Here is a 6,000-nt window from a genome sequence, read left to right as displayed (position 1 = left end):
AGCACAGAGCTCCTCCAGATGAGACAAAAACGTTTGGAGGATGCTGTTGTTCTTGCTTTTGTTTTTAAATGAACATAAAGTTTCTGTTATCCCTGATTATCTTCTGGCAATTCCAAGCACCAGCTGTAACATTTTATTCACACACTCAAGCAGATTCCTTTTCAATTCCAAGACATATCTGAAAAATGTGTTCCCTTTCCTCCTTTTATTTAAATTTTTTAGAGTTCTGCAGGCTGGGTCTTCCTTATCCAAAATGCTTGGGACCAAGAGCATTCTGGATTTTGGATTTTTCCCTGGATTTTGGGATACTTGTATAAACATAATGGGAGAACTTGGAGATGGGACCGAAGTCTAAAAACTAAATCATTTATATTTTGTATACACACAGCTTGAAGGGAATTTCATACATAGTATTTTTAATAATTCTGGGCATGAAACAAGGTTTGTGTACATTGAAGCGTCAGAAAGCAAAGATGTGGGCAATTTTGGAGTATTTCAGATTTTGGAATTCCAGATAAGGAAGACCCGAGCTGTAATGGAGCAGTGCAAGAGTGAAATGATACATATGTACTGGAACTCTATATATTTTTTAAAAAATTAAATCAGACTGGAGAAAATTTGCCCTTTGGGTTCATCCCAGCAAACTATATCCTAGTCTAAAAGGCTTTTGGAAGAGCAGTGCAGATCCAAGAAATTGCTACAAAGAGCCCTTCCCGCTAAAAAGGAATGGGATGAGTGGATGTGGAGGCAATAACAACCAGCAAAACCCGGGAAAAACCAAGGAGCAACGTTGCGAGAGTTCATAGTTCTTTAGACCAATTTGGAAGAGCTTTTGGCCAGTCAGAGAACTGGTGAACAGGTGAAGGAATAGAAGAGGAATGCATGGGTAAGCTATTCAAAGTCTGAAATTTCCCAGTTGGACATGGAATGAATTAATGGGAAGACAATGTTGCAAAGCCAACCATGATGAAGGGACATTGTGATCAGCTACCTAGAATATGATCAGAGGAAAACAACATATTTATAATAATAATAATAATAGGTTTTATTTATATTGTCTTGCCTCTCCCGGCCGATCGAGATTACAATAAAATTATGCAAACACAATAATACTAATAACAATTATTTAAAATCACAATATAAAACCATATCCCATCTAAAAACAATTAGTACAATACAAAAATTTATCACAGCCTGAGGTAGACTCCTGATCGGGAGGCAGCGAACTTGTTGAGTCTATAAAAGATCAGGAGGGTATGCTTGCCGGAAGAGGTATGTTTTCAGTGCCTTTTTGAAGGCGTCAAAGGTGGGAATGAGTCGAAGCTCTTCCAGAAGGTTGTTCCAAATCGTTGGGGCCATAGCCGAGAATGCTCTTTGGTGAGTAGATGGTAATCTCACCTTGGGGTGTTCAAGTAGATTCTTCCCAGATGTTCGGAGAGTGCGGGGCGGGTTATGTCGGGAGAGGCGTTCCCTCAAGTAACTCGGGCCCAAGCCATGTAGGGCTTTAAAGGTATTAACCAACACTTTGTATTGGGCCCAGAAGCTAATTGGCAGCCAGTGTAGAGATTTTAGTACAGGCGTTATATGGTCTGACCTTGAGGTACCAGTGATCAATCTGGCTGCGGCATTTTGGACTAGCTGAAGCTTCCGAACTTGGTACAAAGGTAGCCCCATGTAGATTGCGTTACAGAAATCCAAGCGAGAGATTACCAGTGCGTGTACTACAGTTTCAAGGTCCTTTCGGTCCAGACAGGGGCGCAGTTGACGTATCAGCCGAAGCTGGTACCAAGCACTCCTGGCCATTGCATCTACTTGAGATGATAACTGCAGTGATGAATCCAGGAGTACTCCCAAACTGTGAACTTTGTCCTTTAGGGGAAGTGTGACCCCGTCCAGGACTGGATGGCAAATCTCCCTGCCCGGACTTGGGGAACCTATTATGAGTACCTCTGTTTTCTCTGACTTCAACCTGAGTTTGTTTTCCCTCATCCAGCCCATTACTGACCCCAGGCAGGCATCCAATTATGTCTTTATTGGATTTACTTACTTTTGTGCCTATTTTTGTATCCTATCTTTCTCCCAAAACTGAGAGTCAAATCATCCAACATAGTATAAAGTACGCACAATTAAAATACAAGGCAAGGTTCAAACAAAAAAGATTAAACCCATAATTTAAAAGGTGACAATAAAAACAAGAATATAGCACCCACTTGGTTAAATAACCCTTCCTCCACAGTAGTGGAGGTTGTTGCCCCAAGGCTTGCCTGAGGAAAGACCTCCATCTTCAGGTAGAGATGCTTCAAGGAAGTTCTCACTTTTTTGGTGATGGGACTCCTATGCTTTTATCTGGATGTTCTCAATCATGGCTGTACGACAGGGAAGAATTCAAACAGCACAGTTTCCTCCATAGTTGCACTTGCTAAATACTGTAGTAATAAAAATATTAAACAAGTGTAGAAAACAACAAGATACATCTGTGTTTTCTTTGTGAATGTGTACTTTCTTCATATGTGTGCAGAGAGAAGCATGCTGGAGAGCAAACCCAGAGGGGAGCTAGCAAAGCCAGAGAACTCTGAGAGTTGTCATCCAAAAAAAGGTTACTTTTCTAAGATCTATGTTTCACCATTCAGTTAAAATGTTTAAAATGCAAAAGACATACCCGTTCTCATTAGAAGCTCTGCCTCCATTTAATACTGCAAAAAATGACTGATAGCTGATAGGCGCTTAAACTGCGGGTGCCCGCCCTGCCTCCTACGGGAGCTAGCCGGACTGGGGAAATTACCATACTGGTTAGTTGTATAAATTGACCCAGGTTTTTTGGTTCAATTTTTTTGGTCAAAAGTTTTTGACTTATACATGAATATATACAGTAGTCCTGGTCCTGAGCATTTCAGATAAGGGAGACTCAACCTGTATCTCCATCTCATGTCCATAGATAATATCACTGTTAAAAGCATAGGAACAATAGTTGTTGTTTTTTAAAAAAGGCAACCCGAATTAAGAGGCTTGGCATTCATCCTGCATAAACATTAATTCTCTGCATACAACCTGAGACATTGAAACAGCAGAGATGTGAATGTCCTGGAATATTGTGCCTCTAGAAGCAGAAGTGGTTGGTACAAGTTAATGATTCTGAAATGACATCCCAGCTATGTGCAAATTCAATTAGTCTCTGGCAAGCTTGGTATCACATAAAAGGTCACATATGCACAAACCAGGCAGCACTTAATTAAATGGGTTGTGTGAAATATAACGGTTGTGTACACTATGTTTTTAAAAAATCCCTCCAAGAATCCTGGTGACATAATAAGCCCTCTAGCAAAAGCAGAGTGGCCAGTGCTGTTAACCATTGCATTTAAGGCTATAAATAGGCCCTTGTATTGAACCACTGTAAGGCATCTCTTTTCTTGTCCTCTCCAGGCAGGAGATGATTGTTCGTGGGCAGCCCTAGCCTTTGTGTTGGAAGGGGAAATGATTTGTGAATCACATCAGGTAGCTGGATTTGGATTTATTCTAATTTAAATGTAATTTATTGAGAAAATAAGGAAAGAGGTACACATGCCTCGTGCACAGCTTTCTGGGCTTCATTAAATTACTTGCTATTGAAAAAGTGCCATTTTTTTCCAGTTGAGATGGCTGTTAATGAAAAAAGAATCTGGGAAAGGTCACAATTTCAGTACACATGGGTGGTGATTTATTTTCAGGAAGCCTGGGGTACCACCTCCACAATTCCTGTATCCAGTCTAATGAGGAGGGAGGTAGACACGTGATTAGTTGCCAAGACAAGAGTACATTCCTATGCTCAGCTTACCTGGCAGTATGTTACATTGAACTGGATAGTGCTTACTTACTTCTAAGGCGGGGGTAGGAATCTGTCAAGCCTCCAGATGCTGCATGATTGCAAGTCCCAGCAGCCCTAGTAAGCAAAATCAGTGCAGAGGAATGCTGTGAGATGAAGCTTAACAGCCTCTGGAGGGACACATGCTTCCCTGTCCTGCTCAAAGGCAACATGGGCAGGAATGCAGTGTAAGACATGTATGGGATCATTTACTAACCCTACTCAAAATTCCCACTTAAATCTGGGGTTTTGGTTTCTTGTGTAATATGTAGCCCAAACAAAAAAACAAACAAACAACCACTTCATCAAAGGTATAATAGTCAAGTTAATTTATATATATATATATATATATATATGCCGTTCTGAGTCCCAGTTCTGGGAAAAGAATGGGATACTAATAATAATAATAATAATAATAATAATAATAATAATAATATGTGTGCCCTTTGAATTAGAACCATTCTTCTTGCTTTGGGATCAACACGTTGTATGCATATCCACTTGGAAGTTAGTTTTCAATGGGACACACTTTTAGATTTAGAATCTCACCCTCTTCCAAGATCTCTGGAATACTGTGTCCAGTTCTGGGCACCACAATTTAAAAAGGATGTTGTGAAACTGGAGCGTGTCCAAAGGAGGGTGACTAAAATGGTGAAGGGTATGGAAACCATGCCCTATGAGGAACGCCTAGGGGAGCTGGGGATGTTTAGCCTAGAGAAGAGAAGGTTAAGAGGTGATATGATAGCCCTGTTTAAATACTTGAAGGGATGTCACATTGAGGAGGGAGCAAGCTTGTTTTCTGCTGCTACAGAGACTAGGACCCGGAGCAATGGATGCAAGCTCCAGGAAAAGAGATTCCACCTCAACATTAGGAGGAACTTCCTGACAGTAAGGGCTGTTTGACAGTGGAACACACTCCTTCCTCGGAGTGTAGTGGAGTCTCCTTCCTTAGAGGTCTTCAAACAGAGGCTGGATGTCCATCTGTCGGGGATGCTTTGATTGTGATTTCCTGCATGGCATAATGGGGTTGGACTGGATGGCCCTTGCGGTCTCTTCCAACTCTATGATTCTATGACTCTATCTAGCTTCCTCACCAATCTCTTGCTTGTATAGCAGGGGGGGGGGAATAATGTGGCCTGTGGGTCTTGTGTAACCCCAAGAGGTATTTCAGAAGGGTCCAGAGATTGCCCTCATTGTCCCAATGTTCCCCCCAAACAGGTGAGTAGCAGCTCCAGAAGACTCCGAGGTGGGCAATTCTGATCTTAACAACCCTAACAACAGCAACACCACCGCTATCTTTTTCATTATGCCAGGAGTGATCTTCTGGCCACCTAAAGCTCAGGCTTTAGATATGCAGGGTAGGACTTTCTCTCAATCCCTCTACCTTTACAGGCACAATTGGTGAAGAGTCAGGAGAAAGCTTTCCCTGTGGCTGCTTAAAGGCTGTACTACTCCCTTCCATGGGGAGGTTGGTTAGCTTCCTCCTTGCTGTCTTTTGGGAGAAGCAGGTGAAAATCTTTTTATCCAGGCAAGCCTTTGAGATTTAAATTTATGAAAGAGTAGTGTGTGTGAAGTGGTGTTTTTAAAACCTATTATTAGTAGTTATGTTTTATCCTGGTTGGATAAAGCATAGAAGACTTTCTGGTTTGTTTGCTCATATTCATGCAAAGGGTTTCCATGTGGAGGTAAAAGGCTCATTTACATCTTTGTTTATTAAAATAAGCTTGTTACTGTGCCATAATCCAATGGTATCCAATACTATTACAACTTTCATATTCATACCAGAAGCCAACATGACACTACTTACAGCTATACTTACACTTTCTGTTCAACAGCTCCTACTCTTTCCTGTGGGGAGAAAAATGTATCACTCAGCTTCATGAAAAGTATTGCTGTTTTGTTCTCTTGCAGAAACCACCAGCAACAGAAGTATTCAAATTAGTGAGGAATATGTTAACACTGGAACAAAAGAGCAACCTACATAAAGTTAATAACTGTCACTTAAGTCATATTTCACCATGAAAGGTTCAGAGGGAGTCGGAAAAGAGAGAAATGGGGGCGAGTTTAAATTTTTCTTGGCTGGCTTTAGGTTCCGGGACAGGGGAGTACTAGTTTTAACTGGCTGTAATATACATTAGCCTCTTCTAATGCAGTTCATTTCT

Source organism: Sceloporus occidentalis, unplaced genomic scaffold (genome assembly GCF_023333645.1).
Source record: "Sceloporus occidentalis isolate IW3139 unplaced genomic scaffold, rSceOcc1.0.p SCAF_6, whole genome shotgun sequence".
Classification (NCBI taxonomy): domain Eukaryota; kingdom Metazoa; phylum Chordata; class Lepidosauria; order Squamata; family Phrynosomatidae; genus Sceloporus; species Sceloporus occidentalis.
Note: the sequence above shows the minus strand (reverse complement) of the source record.